The sequence below is a fragment of the Arachis hypogaea genome, chromosome 9 (genome assembly GCF_003086295.3).
Source record: "Arachis hypogaea cultivar Tifrunner chromosome 9, arahy.Tifrunner.gnm2.J5K5, whole genome shotgun sequence".
Taxonomy (NCBI): domain Eukaryota; kingdom Viridiplantae; phylum Streptophyta; class Magnoliopsida; order Fabales; family Fabaceae; genus Arachis; species Arachis hypogaea.
Genome location: NC_092044.1, coordinates 74,123,688 through 74,143,030, shown reverse-complemented (window position 1 = coordinate 74,143,030; position 19,343 = coordinate 74,123,688). Strand labels below are relative to the sequence as shown.

Genomic DNA, 19,343 nt, shown 5'->3' with positions numbered 1-19,343 from the left:
GACTCCCGTAATCGAACACCTGAAATTTAATATCATTCCTGAAGATGAAAGGGAAGCCAGAAGGCTCATAAGGGAAGCAGAAAATAACCTTGGTCCATAATGTTCTCTATAAAAGAAAGGTGTCTACACCTCTCCTGAAGTGTGTCCCGACCTCTCGCACTAATTATGTCTTAGAAGAAGTTCATAATGGAATATATGGAAATCACTTAGGAGCACGATAACTAGCCAAGAAAGTAATCTGAGCTGGCTTCATTTGGCCAACCTTGCAAAAGGAAGTAGCCGAGTTTGTCAAAAGTGTCCACCTTGTCAAAAGTACGCTAATTTTCATGAGGCACCCCCAAAGAGCTAATTAGCGTTACCTCACCTTGGCTATACATTCTTGATTCATTTCCACAAGCTCATGGAGAAATAAAGTACCTCATATTGGGTATTAATTTCTTTACTAAGTGGATTGATAAACCACTATTTTATGGTTTACAATGTGTTTAATTGTGTGGTTTTATCATGGTCTTTACCCACTTATTCATATAATTAGCATGCATTTATATTTCCATCCTAAAATTATTACATGATTGAAAACTTACTTCTTGGAGACCTTTAATTAGGTATTTTAATCCCCCTTTATTCCATTCGATGTCGTGATCTGTGTGTTAAGTGTTTCAGGCTTTATAGGGCATGAATGAGTAGGAGACTGGGAAGGAAGCTTGCAAAAATGAAAGGAATACAAGAAATTGAGGAGATGACCAGCGAGAGGTGACGCGTACGCGTCAGCGACGTGACCGCGCGGAAGAAAGGAATTCGCAGTGATGCGGCCGCATGAGTGACGCGGACGCGCGGATTAGAAAAGCAAAAGCGACGCGGAGGCATGGACGACGCGCCCACATGGAAAAGAAAAGCGTCGAGCGACACGTCTGCGTGAATGACGCGTCCGCGTGACGTGCGCGATCTGCAGAATTTCAAAAGTCGCTGGCAGAGTTTCTGGATTTACTCCTCCCCTAGGTTTTTATCACTTGACAATCATAATTAGGATTTTTGAGAAGATTTTGGCTTTAGCTTCTGAGAAGAGTCTACCTCCGGTACTAGTCATCTTATTTTGTTATTTACCTTTTATATTTATTCTTCCATATTTTTAATCCCTCTAGAGTTGACTCTGGCTTATTCTTACAAGTTATTAATATAGACTATTTTTATTTTCAATTAATCCTTTTATTATTGTTTATCATGTCTTCTTTTATTTTCACCATTAATTCTATGAATTTTATAATTATGATGAGTGAGTAGTTCCATGACTTGATTGGGGATGATTGAAAGGAACCCTTGAGTTAAACTACGCAAGAGAGAAATTATAATTGGGTTTATTGTTGAATCACCTTCTAATCATTAACTCTAATCCTTCCCAAGGGAGAGGATTGACTTTCTTTTACCTAGTAAGGGTTAACTAAGCAGAGTAACTTCCAATTATTAATTAATCTGAGTATTTCGACAAGAATAGGGCTTCCAACTAATCCATCCCCACAAGGCTTTATTTAAAATTAATTAAATTCTCTAATTTAAATTTCTGTTTCTCAACTCAACCATTTTTGAAAAGACCCGATTGATGAAATAGCATATCTCCTTGCAACTCGTTGGGAGACGACCTGGGATTCATACTCCCAGTATTTTAATTTTCAATATTGTGACAACCCCTTTTTTTTTAAATTGATAAGCGGATTTTCGGCTGGTTAAGGACTGTACTTGCAACGTGTCCCTATTAATAAATTCTTAACTCGCCAATTTCCGCCACGTCAATTTTTGGCGCCGTTGCCGGGGAGTTGCGACAGTGTGCTAATTTATTGATTGGTATTTATTTTTATTGCAATTTTTCTTTTCATTCTATCACTATGAGCTGTACGTTTCTTTCGTTAAATGACGCATTCACTTCCTGATCCAAGCTTGCCAGTATTTGACCTTAAGATTGAAAGAACTCTTTCACATATAAGGCAAGCTCGGCGTCGGTGACTCCTCTTTGAGGACGAACCTGAATCGTCATCTAAGGAAGAAATAAGCTCCCTCTCTACAGATCCAGTTTATTTACGTGCAGGTGACATGGCAGCACCTAGGAGAGTCAGTATCCAGGAGGAAGGAGCCCCTGATTTTACGCTCCAACCATTCCAGGCACACCACCCAACAGTAGCTGTAGATTTTGAAATAAAGTCTTCACTACTCAACTTGATGCCCAAGTTTCATGGCTTACCTACTCAAGAGCCTATCAAGCATCTTAGGGATTTCCAGACTGCTTGTTCTACTGTTAAGCATAATGGCACTGATGAAATCTCCATTCTGTTGAAAGCCTTCCCGTTTTCTCTGGAGGGAAAGGCAAGAGAGTGGTACTACACTCAACCCGGAGTAACTGTTTCCAACTGGGATACACTTAGGAGAGAGTTTCTGGATAAATTCTTTCCAGCTCAAGTTACCGATAAGCTGAGGAAGGACATGTCTATGATCGTTCAGGATGAATCTGAGACCCTCTATGAATACTTGGAACGCTTCAATAATCTTCGAGATGCATGCCCCCATTATATGATTGACAAGATAGTGCTGCTCGGTTACTTTACACAGGGTTTGAAATCTCAAGATAGGACCACACTGGAAGGTGCTAGCAATGGTTCTATGAAAAAGTACAAGACTACGGACGAAGCATGGCAATTGATCAGTGACTTAGCTAACTCTACTAGGAATAACAGGCAGAAGCAAAGTCGGTCAAGAGCCGTTGCAGATGTATCCACTAGTAAAGAGACTGCTGCTATAGCTCAGAGCTTATGTGAAATGACTATCTTGCTGAAGCAGATGCAACTGAATCAACAACAGCCTCAACAAGTTCAGCCTTCTCCACCACAGCACAGCCAGCAGTTGGTTCCACAAAGAGTATGCAGAATCTATGCAGATTACAATCACTATACCGATGAGTGTCCACAATTCCAACCAGAAGACAACACTGTAGCAGCCACTCATAACTTTCATGACCGCCCCAATCAAGGGCACAATCAAGGTGGCAACTATAACCAAGGATGGCAGGATAACTCTAACCAAGGCTGGAGAGACAATTCTAACCAGGGTTGGAGGGACAATTATAATAGAGGAGGCAGAGATAACAATGGAAATCAGAGGTGGAATAACAATAACAACTTCAGGCAGCAGAATCAGAATCAGTCCTACAAAGCACCTCATTTAAGACAGCCTCAAGCATTTCAGCAGACCTCTCAGATCACTTACCCCTCTTCATCTCCTAATGATGAGTTACTATAATCTATTGATCGGAGACAACAGGCTATGGAAAATAATTTTAATGCAACTCTGAATATTTTGACTTCTACTTTACAAACCCTTGTTTCACAGGTTGGATCACTGACCAACTCCAACAACCAGTCCTCAAGCTCTGGTGGACTCCCCTCTCAACCATTACCCAACCCAAAGGGTGGTATTAATGCCATCACCCTAAGGTCCGGAACCACATTGCAGAACACGCTATTCCTATTCCATTTCCACAACTTGCAAGGAAGCCCAAGAAGCAGTTGGAACCTGATCCCAAAATGGTAGAAATCTTCAAAAAGGTTGAGGTAATTGTTCCCCTTTTTGATGTCATTCAACAGGTACCTAAATATGCAAAATTTCTAAAAGATTTGTGCATACATAAAGACAAAATAAATGAATTAGAAACTATTCCATTAGGAAGTTCTATATCTCACTTTCCCCATTGATTTTTACATCCTGGAGATGCCCCAAAATGACTCAGAGAAGCCATCATCAATCCTACTCGGAAGAGCTTTCTTGAAGACCTCGAAGTTCAAATTAGATGCTTTCGCAGGCACATACTCTTTTGAAATAGACGGCCGAGTAGTAAGTTTCAATCTGAATGGAGTTATAAAACACCCTCCAGAAGATCGTTCTATCTTCCAGTGTGACATCATAGATGAAACCGTAGCTAAAGTTCACCAGGAAGAGTTTGAAGATAGGTACATAGGACAAGGTCCAAGTGTGGGAAATTCTGATGACCATGCATGCACTCTACCACTGCCACCAGTTCCAGATAATCCAGAGCCAGACCATGACCAGAAGTTAGCATTGAAACCCCTCCCTCTACACCTCAAATATGCTTACCTCGAGGACAAGCAGAAGTTTCCAGTTATCATTGCACAGGACCTCACTTCTCAGCAGGAAGAGCAGTTACTTAGTGTGCTGAGGAAGCACAAGAAAGCAATTGGGTGGAGTTTAGCAGACATAGTAGGCATCAACCCTCAAGTTTATGAGCACAGGATATTTTTAGAAGAAGGAACAAGACCTGTTCATCAACCCCAAAGAAGACTGAACCCTACTATTTTAGAGGTTGTCAAGAAGGAAGTGATCAGACTATTAGAGGCAGGTATTATCTACCCCATCTCAGACAGTAAATGGGTGAGCCCAGTGCAAGTGGTGCCCAAGAAGTCTGAAGTCACTACAATGAAGAATGAGCATGGAGAGCTCATAGCAACAGAGTACAGAACGTCTGGAGGGTCTGCATTGATTACAGGCGTCTCAACCAATCTACTCGTAAAGATCACTACCCTATTCCATTCATTGATCAAATGCTGGATCGCCTGTCAGGTAAATCACATTATTGCTTTTTAGATGGTTACACAGGCTATTTCCAGATTCATATAGCTCTTGAGGATCAGGAAAAGACTACATTTACATGTCCTTTTGGGACTTATGCTTACAAGAGAATGCCCTTTGGCCTGTGCAATGCACCAGCTACCTTCCAAAGGTGCATGATGAGTCTTTTCTCTTATCTTATTAAGGATTGTATGGAGGTTTTTATGGATGATTTTGGCGTTTATGGTGATTCTTTTAACCTTTGCTTGGATAGTTTATCTAGAGTATTAGATAGATGTGTCAGTACAAACCTTGTATTGAATTTTGAAAAATGTCATTTTATAGTTAAACAAGGAATCATACTGGGACATGTTGTATCTAATACTGGCATTTCTGTAGATCCAGCAAAGGTGGATGTTATTTCTAGTTTGCCTTATCCCTCTTCTGTGAGGGAAGTCCGTTCGTTCCTTGGACATGCAGGTTTTTACCGAAGATTCATTAAAGACTTTAGTAAGGTAGCACTTCCCCTATCCAGATTACTGCAGAAAGATATTGAGTTTGAGTTCAGTGAGGATTGCAAACAAGAGTTTAACAAGCTGAAAACCGCCTTGACTCAAGCTCCAATTGTGATAGGACCAGACTGGAGCCAGCCATTCGAAATCATGGGCGATGCTTCCAACCATGCAGTAGGAGCAGCACTGGCTCAGCATGAAGGTAAGGATCCTTTTGTTATTGCTTATGCGTCTAAAACTTTAGACGCTGCTCAGTCTAATTACACTACTACTGAAAAAGAGCTTCTTGCTATTGTTTTTGCTCTGGATAAATTCCGAGCCTATTTACTTGGTACTAAGGTAGTAGTGTATTCAGACCACGTAGCTTTAAAGTATTTATTAGTTAAAAAGGATTCCAAACCAAGGCTTATACGTTGGATACTGCTACTATAAGAATTTGATTTAGAAATAAAGGATAGGAGTGGTACCCAGAATCTAGTGGCAGACCACTTAAGTCGCCTTGAACACATTAAGGATGACTCCACTCCTATATCTGATAATTTTTCATTTGATAACCTACAAGCAGTATCTGCGATAACCCCTTGGTATGCACCTGTAGCTAATTATTTAGTTAGCTGCACTTTTCCTCCACACTTTACTAAGCACCAAAGAGACAAGCTAAAAAGCGAGTCTAAATATTATATATGGGATGACCCATATTTATGGAGATGTGGCGCTGACCAGGTAATTAGAAGGTGTGTGCCTTAATCAGAATTCCAGTCCATTTTGGAGGCCTTTCACTCATCTGAGAGTGGAGGACATTTTGGCCCTCAAAGAACAGCTAGAAAAATCTTAGACTGTGGATTCTGGTGGCCCACCCTTTTTAAAGACGTTGCTAAATTTTGTAAATCTTGTCCCCCATGCCAGAGGTTTGGTAATATATCCCAGAGGGATGAAATGCCTCAACAAACTATGCTTTTCTGTGAAATTTTTGATGTTTGGGGCATTGACTTCATGCGTCCATTTCCTAATTCTAATGGCCATCTCTATATATTGTTAGCTGTAGACTATGTTTCTAAATGGGTGAAGCAATTCCTACCCGTACTGATGATGCTGACACTGTTGTTTCCTTTGTTAGAAACCATATTATTTGTCGCTTTGGATCACCACGAGCAATCGTGAGCGATCAAGGCACCCATTTTTGTAACAGGAGACTAACATGATTACTGAAGAAGCATGGGATAATTCATAAAATAGCAACAGCCTACCATCCTCAGACTAATGGGCAAGCTGAGATGTCTAACAGAGAAATAAAGCACATCTTACAGAAGATAGTCAAACCTCATAGAAGGGACTGGAGCACCAGACTACAAGATGCACTCTGGGCATACAGAACAGCATACAAGACATCCATTGGGATGAGTCCTTTCCGCTTAGTCTATGGAAAGGCTTGTCACTTTCCAGTTGAGGTGGAGCACAAAGCTTTTTGGACAGTAAAGGAATGCAACATGGGATTTGAGAAAGCCGGAGCTGAAAGGAAGTTGCAACTGCAAGAATTAGAGAGCTTTCGCCTAGAGGATTATGAGAACTCAAGACTGTACAAGGAGAAAATGAAGGCTGTACATGATCAACACATCAAGAGAAAGGAGTTCCAACCTGGGGATTTGGTCCTTCTTTACAACTCTAGACTGAGGCTCATGCCAGGCAAACTGCGATCAAGGTGGGAAGGTCCATATAGAGTCGAGAGGGCTGAGCCGTATAGAGTTTTCCATCTCAGTCACCCTTCAAGCTCAGAACTCATCAAGGTTAATGGACATCGTTTGAAGCTCTACCATGGTGAGAAGGCGACGAAAAACAAGGAGTTAGAGATCTTCCTCTTGGAGGATCCACTCGCAACGGAAAATTGAGCTACTGAAGCATCCAACTTAAGTATGTTAAAGCAAAGTGCTAGGTGGGAGACAACCCACCACGGTATGATTGTTTCTTTTCTTCTCCTTCTCTTCCCTCATCTATAACTCTTCTCCATACTATTGCCTCTATCTTGCACCTCATCTGCATACTGCATTTGCATAGAAAAAAGTTTACGCGACGCGACCCCACCATTGACGCGTCCGCGTCGTAGGTGGATCTGAGAAAATAAGAAAATGAACAGAGAGTCACGCGAGAGCATGGCTGGAGGCGTGCCGTTGGCACAAATCATCCCATGCGACCGCGTCGTTGACGCGTCCGCGTCAAGTGCAAAAACTGGCCTCCCACGCGTCCGCGTCACTCACGCGGCCGCGTGCCCTAGAATTCGATGTAAAATGGGTGCACGACCGAAAGTTGTGCTAGAGTGGTGATGGATCAGTGCTGCACGCACAAATTCTTCCCACGCGGACGAATGGCTCATGCGTCCGCGTCACATCCTTCTAATGGCCACTCACGCGATCGCGTGACCCACACGATCGCGTCACCCAACATTTGGCAAAAATAAAAATTCGAACAGAGAGTTGTGCGAGCGCAAGGCTGCCCTCGCGCCAGTAGCATGACCTGAGTCACGCGTCCGCGTGACCGACGCTTCCGCGTCGATAAACTTAATGCGCCTTCGCGCGAAGGCGTCACCCACGCGTCCGCGTTGCTTGCGCTGCACAGCTTATCCTAATTTGCCAAATATCTTATCTTTCTCTTCCCCCAATCCCACTTTTTCTTTTCCCTCTTTATTTCTTTCTTCCCCCTTCTTCCTACTTCCCTCCTTCTCACTTTCTACTTTCTCTCTCTCTTCCCACCATTATCAAGGTTTTTCTTCTCTTCTTCCCTCTTAACTCTTCTATTCTTCTTCTTTATTTATGTTTTATTCTTCCTTCCTCTTTCTTTTTAATTTCTTTGCATATGTTTTCTTTTTCTTTCTTTTTCCTTTTTATTGGTGTTGGAAATTTATTTGGTCTTTGTGAATTATTTCATAATTATTTGGCTATTATATTTTTAAAGGGGTTGCTTGCATGTTCAATTTATTATTTTAATTGGATTATTTACCATGCATGCTATATGTTTGTGAAAAAGCCTGTATGACATTATGCACTTTTCTACATTATCATATCCTACTTTTCAATGCATGCTTTTCACAAATTTCCTTTACTATTTTATTAATTGCATTTAATTACCAATACAAACGTGATAGTTTGTTACGAAGTGATGCTTGATCTATGCTACTCATGCCCTTGTCGGCATGCCAATAAACATCTTGCATCTACTTCCCTATCGTGCACTTATTCTATTCCCTTTCTTAAACTTTTCACATGTTGTCATGACCATGTGTTTATTTCATTCATCTTTCCTGTGCACTGATTATCACTCACTCAACCCTCTCTCTTGCTTTATCTCTTTAAATTTAATTTACTTTCTCTTCCCTTTTTCAGAATGGCCACCAAGAAAGGCAAAGAGAAAGCTACCCCTAAACCCACAGCAAGGAAAGGAACGAAGAGATCCTTAGTGGCAGAGCCTTCTTCAACTGCAGTCAAGCCCTCAACAAAAAGAATTAAAAGGATTATCAAGGTTGATGAAAAGGAAAGAGCCTTCCCAGCAAAGGACATTGCACGATTCCCAAATCGCTACTGTGAGCAGATGTTTCCTATTCTGGCAGCTCAAAATTACAACAATGAACACCTTCGTATCCTTCCGCCTCGTATTGCTGAATTTGTTGAGCCATGAATTTCACAAAGACATTGGAGATTCTTACAGAGACAGCCACGACAGGTTAATCTTTCTTGGGTTGTTGAGTTCTACTCCAACTTTCACCTACCGACTCTGCAATCCGTTTATTTATGCGAGAAGAAAGTCCCCATCATAGAAGAGGCCATACAGCAAACCTTAGATCTCCCACCTGCTCCAGAAGGATTGGACGCCTTTCAGAAAGCCGCAATCAAGCGCCAGGCATACACCTTTGACTGGGACGCTGTTCTCAGAGTTATCGCTCGACCTGGCAGCAAATGGATCTTTGGATACCATCATTCCCGTCCTAAGGGAATCTCAGCGTCCGCACTCACCTTAGAGGCTCACGTATGGGCACAGATTATGTCCCATTACGTCTTCCCAAGTATTCATGAGTCCTCCTTCATGACAGACATGGCCGTTCTATTATGGTGCATCCTCACAGACTAGACTCTTAATTTACCAAGACATATCTGGAATGCTATGGAACATGTGCAGATCGCGGGCAACCTACCTTTCCCCGCATTAGTCTCTGATCTTATTTCAGCAGCCGGAGTATCCTATAGAGCTGGAGACACCAAAGCCATTCTTCCACAGGATGATCAGTATGTTCCTAACGAAAGATATCTCAGGCCACAACTTGCCACTACCAGCCAGTCCACAGAGGATGTTGCAGCTCCTCCATCATCTACTAGTCAGCTGCTGCACCAAATACTGAAGCGATTGGACCAACAATAAAAGAAAGCAAAGCTCCGAGAGCGCTGCAACCACCGCCATTTCAAATACCTCAAGGAGCTCCTCACAGGCAATCACCGACCTGACGACGACCCAGGGACTCCGAACTCCACTTCCTTCACCAGCACAGGGAGCCATGACGGCCCCGACTATGGAGACACTGCCACCAGCCCACCATTGTTCCTGACAGATGGCACCGCGTACGGTGCAAATCCTTAAGTGTTGGGAGGTCGGTCAGTACCTGACTTCCGGAGGTAATTCTTCTTCCCTAAACACCAATAAATTAGGATATTTAGTTAGTTTTTCTTTCCTTTAGAATAGCATAAATTACATAGTAATAGATTAGTTGCATGCATGTTCTACTTGATTGAAAAGACAATAAGTTTCTTCTAAAACTCTATCTTTGGAACAAAATTTCACTAATTTTAATTAAAACTCTTATGTTAAAATTGTTTGAAGTTGTATTTGAAACATGAATTTTTGAGCTAAAGAACACACAACCTGTGATATTTGAGCCTTTATGCATGGTTACATTATTTAACTATATTTGTTTTATTCTTGTGTGTTTACTTCTCTATGATCGTAACCTATATTTTGTCCCATCTTATATGTCTAATGTTTAATATATTTATATGCTGCATATGATTGAGGCCATTAATTATTTAGTTCACTTATCCAAATTAAGCCTACCTTTTCAATTACCTTTGTTAGCCACTTTGAGCCTTTAAATCCCATTTGTTCTATAATTTACCACATTACTAGCCTTAAGCGAAAAAATAATTATATACCCCAATTTGAATCTTTGGTTAGCTTAAGATAGAATTGTGTGTGCTAATTAAGTATGGGAAATTGTGGGAACAGAAGATAATAAGGGGATATGTCATGATAATATAATAGGAATTTGGACACCTACTCATGTGAAACTATGAAAATCAAAAATCCATGTGCATTGATAAGCTATGTTTTAAAAAAAATTGATAAAAAAAATTATTTTACCCAATGTTGAGTTAAGAATCCAAAGGTCAATGTATGTAGGATAAAATTAAAATAAACAGTTGATACATGAGTATGGAATGTGAAAGAGAATCCTGGGTAGCTAGGTACGAACTCCATAGTTATAGAAAATATATAGGTTATGTTAGAGTTTGAGTTAATTAAAGATTCAATTTATAAGCTCACTTAACCATATATGTATCCTTACCCTTACCTTGGCCCCATTACAACCCCGAGAAGACCTCATGATGTTGCATTGGTATATTAAATGTTGTTGATTGGTTAAGAGAAGAACAAAATTTAGAGACCATGATTAGAGAAGGATAGAGTGATTACCCTATACACTGGAGAGATTAGAGTATACATACATCATCAGTGAGGGTTCAGTGCTTGAAATTCAATGTTCCCCGCTTTCGTGAGCTAACGTCTTGCATTTTTATCTGTTCTTACTATATGAGCATTAAATTAGTGGAGCTTGATTTGTAATTATTTTGAAGAGCTTATTTATTCTTGATCAAGTAGACAAGAATCATATAGTTGCATTCACATATATAGGTTGCATTGCATTGCATGAGTTTTTACATGTTCCTACTCATTTATTCTATCTCCTTCAATTAAGCATGAGGACATGCTAATCTTTAAGTGTGGGGAGGTTGATAAACCACTATTTTATGGTTTATAATGTGTTTAATTGTGTGGTTTTATCATGGTCTTTACCCACTTATTCATATAATTAGAATGCATTTATATTTCCTTCCTAAAATTATTACATGATTGAAAACTTACTTCCTGGAGACCTTTAATTAGGTATTTTAATCCCCCTTTATTCCATTCGATGCCGTGATCTGTGTGTTAAGTGTTTCAGGCTTTACAGGGCATGAATGAGTAGGAGATTGGGAAGGAAGCTTGCAAAAATGGAAGGAATACAAGAAATTGAGGAGATGACCAGCGAGAAGTGACACGTACGCGTCAGCGACGCGACCGCGCGGAAGAAAGGAATTCGCAGTGATGCGGCCGCATGAGTGACGCGGACGCGCGGATTGGAAAAGCAAAATCGACGCAGAGGCATGGATGACGCGCCCGCATGGAAAAGAAAAGCACCGAACGACGCGTCCGCATGACGTGCGCGATCTGCAGAATTTCAAAAGTCGCTGGCAGAGTTTTTGGGCCGGATTTTAACCCAGTTTTTGGCCCGGAATTACAGACTAGAGTCAGGAAACATGCAGAAACGAAGACAACAATTCATTCTGCACAATTTTTAGTTTTAGATCTGGATTTACTCCTCCCCTAGGTTTTTATCACTTGACATTCATAATTAGGATTTTTGAGAAGATTTTGGCTTTACCTTCTGAGAAGAGTCTACCTCCGGTACTAGTCATCTTATTTTGTTATTTACCTTTTATATTTATTCTTCCATATTTTTAATCCCTCTAGAGTTGACTTTGGCTTATTCTTACAAGTTATTAATATAGACTATTTTTATTTTCAATTAATCCTTTTATTATTGTTTATCATGTCTTCTTTTATTTTCACCATTAATTCTGTGAATTTTATAATTATGATGAGTGAGTAGTTCCATGACTTGATTGGGGATGATTGAAAGGAACCCTTGAGTTAAACTACTCAGGAGAGAAATTAAAATTGGGTTTATTGTTGAATCACCCTCTAATCATTAACTCTAATCCTTCCCAAGGGAGAGGATTAGGACTTATGACTAGAAATCAATTTCCAACTTGCTTGACTTTCCTTTACCTAGTAAGGATTAACTAAGCAGAGTAACTTCCAATTATTAATTAATCTTGAGAGTATTTCAACAAGAATAGGGCTTCCAACTAATCCATCCCCAATCAAGGCTTTTATTTAAAATTAATTAAATTCTCTAATTTAAATTTCTGTTTCTCAACTCAACCATTTTTGAAAACACCCGATTGATGAAATAGCACATCTCCTTGCAACTCGTTGGGAGACGACCTGGGATTCATACTCCCAGTATTTTAATTTTCAATATTGTGACAACCCCTTTTTTTTAAATTGATAAGCAGATTTTTGGCTGATTAAGGACTGTACTTGCAACGTGTCCCTATTAATAAATTCTTAACTCGCCAATTTCTGCCACGTCATGGATCGAGGCGAAGCCTTTGGCAACCATCATAGCTCAAAGAAGTCGAAAGTTTCTCTATAAGAACATTTCTACCATATTTAGAGTCCCACATTCCATCACGACGGACAATAGAACTCAATTTACCCACTTGACCTTTAGGAACCTGGTGGTTGAGGTGGATTCTGAATATCCACAAACTAACCGGCAAGTGCACCGGGTCGGATCAAGTAATACCTCAGGTGAGTGAGGGTCGAATTCCACGAGGATTGATGGACTAAGCAACAATGGTCAAATGATTCACTTAGTGAGGCAAGCAAAAAGTTATGTTTTGAGGTTGTAAAACGCATTAAATAGTAAACTCAGAGAAATGGAAAGCAAACAATAAAAGTGTTGTGAAATATATGATGGAAAGCAGTTAAGGCTTCGGAGTTGTTTATTCTTCAGAATTATGTTTTCTTACCAACTATTTAAATCATCCAAGATTCGTTTCATAGCAAATCGTAATTGACTAAACCCTAATGTCTTACTGATTTAGTGTCCTTGGTGGACGAAATTGTGATCATATTCATTGTAATTGGATTTTAGAAATTGGCACGAGTGGACACAACTCCGTTCAACTAACCAGCAAGTGTACTGGGTCGTCCAAGTAATAAACCTTACGTGAGTAAGGGTCGATCCCACAGAGATTGTTGGTATGAAGCAAGCTATGGTCACCTTGCAAATCTCAGTTAGGCAGAAAAAAGGGGAATTGTGATTATTGGAATAAATAATAAAAAGGAATAATAAAAGGGATAGAATACTTATGCAGATTCATTGGTGGGAATTTCAGATAAGCGGATGGAGATGCTGTAGAGCCCAAGGACGCCTGCTCTCCCACTGCTTCTACTCAATCCTTCTTACTCCTTTCCATGGAAAGCTTTGTATAGGGGTTCACCATCAACTGTGGCTACTTTCATCCTCTCGGGAAAATGATCCTATGCGGTTGTCAGTCGCACGGCTAATCGTCTGGAGGCATCACCCATGGCTGATGGCTACATCCCATCCTCGCAGTGAAAACTAATGCTCACGCACTCTGTCACAGTACGGCTAATCACCGGTTGGTTCCCGCTCCTACTGGAATAGAATCCCTCTTTTGCGTCTGTCACTAACGCCCAGCAGGTTACAAGTTTGAAGCACGTCACAGTCATTCATTACCGGAATCCTACTCGGAATACCACAGACAAGGTTAGACTTTCCGGATTCCCAGGATCCTACTCGGAATACCACAGACAAGGTTAGACTTTCCAGATCCTCATAAATGCCGCCATCTATCTAGCTTATACCACGAAGATTCTGTTGGGGAATCTAAGAGATACACATTCAAGCTCTGTTGCATGTAGAACGGAAGTGGTTGTCAATCACGCACGTTCATAAGGGAGAATAATAATGAGGGTAATCTAACTCATTACATTCATCATGTTCTTGGGTACGAATGAATATCTTGGAATAAGAATAAGAGAGATTTGAATAAAAGATAATAGAATTTCATTAATACTTGAGGTACAGCAGAGCTCCACACCCTTAATCTATGGTGTGCAGAAACTCCACCGTTGAAAATACATAAGCAAAAGAGGTTCAGGCATGGCCGAATGGCCAGCCCTCTCTAACGTGATCAATGATCTCCTAAGATGAAGAATAAAACAAAACTGAGACCAAAGATGTCTAATACAATAGATAAATGTCCTATATATACTAGACTAGCTACTAGGGTTTACATGAGTAAGTAATTGATGCATAAATCCACTTCCGGGGCCCACTTGGTGTATGCTTGGGCTGAGCTTGATTAATTCACGAGCTGAGGCATCTCTTGGAGTTGAACTCTGAGTTATGACGTGTTTTGGGCGTTCAACTCCGGATAATGACGTTTTTCTGGCGTTTAACTCCAGACAGCAGCGTGTACTTGGCGTTCAACGCCAAGTTATGTCGTCATTCTTCGAATAAAGTATGGACTATTATATATTGCTGGAAAGCCCTGGATGTCTACTTTCCAACGCCGTTGAGAGCGCGCCAATTGGAGTTCTGTAGCTCTAGAAAATCCATTTCGAGTGCAGGGAGGTCAGATTCCAACAGCATCAGCAGTCCTTTTGTCAGCCTTCTTCAGAGTTTTGCTCAAATCCCTCAATTTCAGTCAGAATTTACCTGAAATCACAGAAAAACACACAAACTCATAGTAAAGTCCAGAAATGTGACTTTAACATAAAAACTAATGAAAACATCCCTAAAAGTAGCTCAAACTTACTAAAAACTATATAAAAACAATGCCAAAAAGCGTATAAATTATCCGCTCATCACAACACCAAACTTAAATTGTTGCTTGTCCCCAAGCAACTGAAAATCAATTAGGATAAAAAGAAGAGAATATACTATAAAGTCCAAAATATCAATGAATATTAATTTAATTAGATGAGCGGGACTTGTAGCTTTTTGCTTCTGAACAGTTTTGGCATCTCACTTTTTCCTTTGTAGTTTAGAGTGATTGGCATCTCTAGGAACTTAGAATTTTGGATAGTGTTATTGACTTTCCTAGTTAAGCATGTTGATTCTTGAACACAGCTACTTTATGAGTCTTGGCCTTGGCCCTAAGCACTTTGTCTTCCAGTATTACCACCGGATACACAAATGCCACAGACACATAACTGGGTGAACCTTTTCAGATTGTGACTCAGCTTTGCTAAAGTCCCCAGTTAGTGGTGTCCAGAGCTCTTAAGCACACTCTTTTGCTTTGGATCACGACTTTAACCAATCAGTCTCAAGCTTTTCACTTGGACCTTCATGACACAAGCACATGGTTAGGGACAGCTTGATTTAGCCGCTTAGGCCTGGATTTTAATTTCCTTGGGCCCTCCTATCCATTAATGCTCAAAGCCTTGGATCCTTGCCTTAAAATTTTCGCCACATTTTTTTTTCACTGCTTTTTCTTGCTTCAAGAATCAATTTCATGATGTTTTTCAGATCATCAATAACATTTCTCTTTGTTCATCATTCTTTCAAGAACCAACAATTTTAACACTCATAAACAACAAGATCAAAAATATGCACTGTTCAAGCATTCATTCAGAAAACAAAAATTATTGCCACCACATCAATATAATTAAATTAAATTCACTAATAATTTCGAAAATTATGTATTTCTTGTTCTTTTGAATTAAAACATTTTTCTTTTAAGATAAGTGAAGGACTAATGGATTTTATTCATAGCTTTAAGGCATGGTTACACACTTAATGATCATGAAGTAGAGACACAAAACATAGATAAACACAATATTAAAAACGAAAACAAAAAGAAATAAAGAACAAAGAATGAATCCACCTGAGTGAGGGTGGCGCCTTCTTGAAGGTCCAATGGTGCTTTTTGAGCTTCTTTATGTCTTTTCCTTGCTTCTGTTGCATGATCCCTAGTGATTTTGGTGTTTTTAACATTATTTGCTCCCAATAGTTGTGTGGATGACAACTTATCCCCTGAGGTATCTCAGGGATCTCTTGATTTGCAGCTACATGTTATACCACTGAGCTATGACGGCTTATATTTTCCATCTCCCAAGACTCAGAGGTGGAAGCTTTTGTCTTCCCTTTGAGGTTTCTCTGACCTTAGGTGCCATTAATGGTAATGGAAAAGCAAAAAAGCTATGCTTTTACCACACCAAACTTAAAGTATTGCTCGCCCTCGAGCAAGAAAAGAAAGAAGAGAAGAAGAAGAAGAAGAGAAGTTAAATTATAAAGGTAGGTGGGGTGTATGGGGAAGAGTGGGTAGATGTAGGTGGTGAATGAAAAATAGAAGGGATGACCATGAATGGAGTGAGAGAGGGCGAGGTAGGTGGGGATCCTGTGAGGTCCACAGATCCTGAGGTGTCAAGGAATTCCATCCCTGCACCAAATAGGCATGTAAAATGCCTTGGCACACCATTCTGGCGTTTAAACGCCCATTGGTGCACATTCTGGGCGTTCAACGCCCATGTAATGCATGTTTCTGGCGTTGAACGCCAGTTTCATGCTTGTTACTGGCGTTCAGCGCCAGTTTGTCCTCTCTGTGCACCATCCTGGCGTTTAACGCCAGGTTGTTGCTTGTTTTGGGCGTTCAGCGCCAGAATGGTGCTCTGTTCTGGCGTTGAACGCCGGCCAGATGCACCTTCTGGGCGTTGAACGCCAGCCCGTGCATCCTCCAGGGTGAAAATTTTTTTTCTTCTGTTTTTGACTCTGTTTTTAATTTCTTTGATTTTTTCGTGACTCCTCATGATCATGTACCTAATTCAACACAAAAATAACACTAAAACAAAATAAAATAAAATTAGATAAATAAAATTGGGTTGCCTCCCAACAAGCGCTTCTTTAATGTCAATAGCTTGACAGTGGCTCTCATGGAGCCACAAGATGATCAGGTCAATTTAGTGTGTTGTCTCCACACCAAACTTAGAGTTTGGATATGGAATTTGAACACCAAACTTTGAGTTTGGTTGTGGCCTCACAACACCAAACTTAGAGTTTGACTGTGTGGGCTCTTCTTGACCTTGAACTGAGAGAAGCTCTTCATGCTTACTCTCTTTTGTCACAGAGGGATGGCCATGTGCTTGAAACACAAGGTATTCCCCATTCAATTGAAGGACTAACTCTCCTCTGTTGACATCTATCACAGCTTCTGCTGTGGCTAGGAAAGGTCTTCCTAGGATGATGCATTCATCATCTTCCTTCCTAGTATCTAGGATTATGAAATCAGCAGGGATGTAAAAGCCTTCAACCTTTACTAGCACGTCCTCTACCATTCCATAGGCTTGTCTCAAAGACTTATCTGCCAATTGTAATGAGAACAAGGCAGGTTGTACCTCAATGATCCCCAGCTTCTCCATTACAGAGAGTGGCATCAGATTTATCCCTGATCCCAGATCACATAGAGCTTTTTCAAAGCTCATGGTGCCAATGGTGCAAGGTATTAAGAACTTGCCAGGATCTTGTTTCTTTTGAGGTAAAGTTTTCTGAATCCAAGTATCTAGTTCACTAATGAGCAGGGGAGGTTCACTTTCCCAAATCTCATTACCAAACAGCTTGGCATTCAGCTTCATGATAGCTCCTAAGTATTGAGCAACTTGCTCTCCAGTCACATCTTCATCCTCTTCAGAGGATGAATATTCTTCAGAGCTCATGAATGGCAGAAGGAGATTTAATGGAATCTCTATGGTCTCTAGATGAGCCTCAGATTCCTCTAGATCCTTAATAGGAAACTCCTTCTTGCTTGATGGACGTCCCAGGAGGTCTTCCTCACTAGGATTTTCGTCCTCCTCCTCCTTGATGCATTCGGCCATGTTGACTAAGTCAATGGCTTTGCACTCTCCTTTTGGATTCTCTTCTGTATTACTTGGGAGAATACTGGGAGGAGTTTCAATAACTTTCTTACTCAGTTGACCCACTTGTGCCTCTAAATTTCTAATGGAGGATCTGGTTTCATTCATGAAACTGAAAGTGGCCTTTGACAGATCAGAGACTATATTGGCTAAATTAGAATTATTTTGATCAGAGTTCTCTGTCTGTTGCTGAGAAGATGATGGATATGGCTTACTATTATTCAGCCTATTGCGTCCACCATTGTTAAAGCCTTGTTGAGGCTTTTGTTGATCCTTCCAGGAGAAATTTGGATGATTTATCCATGATGGGTTATAGGTGTTTCCATATGGTTCACCCATGTAATTAACCTCTGCCATGGCAGGGTTCTCAGGATCATAAGCTTCTTCAGAAGCTGCCTCTCTAGTACTGTTGGCTGCATGTTGCAATCCATTCAGATTTTGAGAGATTATGTTGACCTGTTGAGTCAACATTTTGTTCTGAGCCAATATGGCATTCAGAGCATCAATTTCAAGAACTCCTTTCTTCTGAGGTATCCCATTGTTCACGGAATTCCTCTCAGAGGTATACATGAACTGGTTGTTTGCAACCATGTCAATGAGTTCTTGAGCCTCTTCAGGCGTTTTCTTTAGGTGAATAGATCCACCTGCAGAATGGTCCAATGACATTTTCGAAAATTCAGAGAGACCATAATAGAATATATCTAACATAGTCCATTCTGAAAACATGTCAGATGGACATCTTTTGGTCAACTGCTTGTATCTTTCCCAAGCTTCATAGAGGGATTCACCATCCTTTTGCTTGAAGGTTTGAACATCCACTCTCAGCTTGCTCAGCTTTTGAGGAGGAAAGAACTTATCCAAGAAAGCAGTGACAAGCTTATCCCATGAGTCCAGGCTGTCCTTAGGTTGTGAATCCAACCATATTCTAGCTCTGTCTCTTACAGCAAAAGGGAAAAGCATGAGTCTGTAGACTTCAGGATCAACTCCATTAGTCTTTACAGTCTCACAGATCTGCAAGAATTCAGTTAAGAACTGATAGGGATCTTCAGATGGAAGTCCATAAAACTTGCAGTTTTGTTGCATTAATGCAACTAGTTGAGGCTTAAGCTCAAAGTTATTGGCTCCAATGGCAGGAATGGAGATGCTTCTTCCATCAAACTTGGACGTTGGCTTTGTGAAGTCACCAAGCATTCTCCTTGCATTATTATTATTATTTTCGGCTGCCATATCCTTCTCTTGTTCGAAAATTTCTGAAAGGTTATTTCTGGATTGTTGTAATTTAGCTTCTCTTAATTTTCTCTTCAGAGTCCTTTCAGGTTCTGGATCAACTTCAACAAGAGTGCCATTTTCCCTGTT

The 19,343-nt window shown here is 40.5% G+C and overlaps 1 non-coding gene across 1 annotated transcript; it reads left to right on the top strand.

The window, feature by feature from the left end:
• Positions 1-18,711: 18,711 nt before the first annotated feature.
• Positions 18,712-18,815, top strand: LOC112713632 (small nucleolar RNA R71). The gene has a single exon (XR_003158603.1). It is a non-coding gene; the product is annotated as a small nucleolar RNA R71 (small nucleolar RNA).
• The last annotated feature ends 528 nt before the right edge of the window (positions 18,816-19,343 follow it).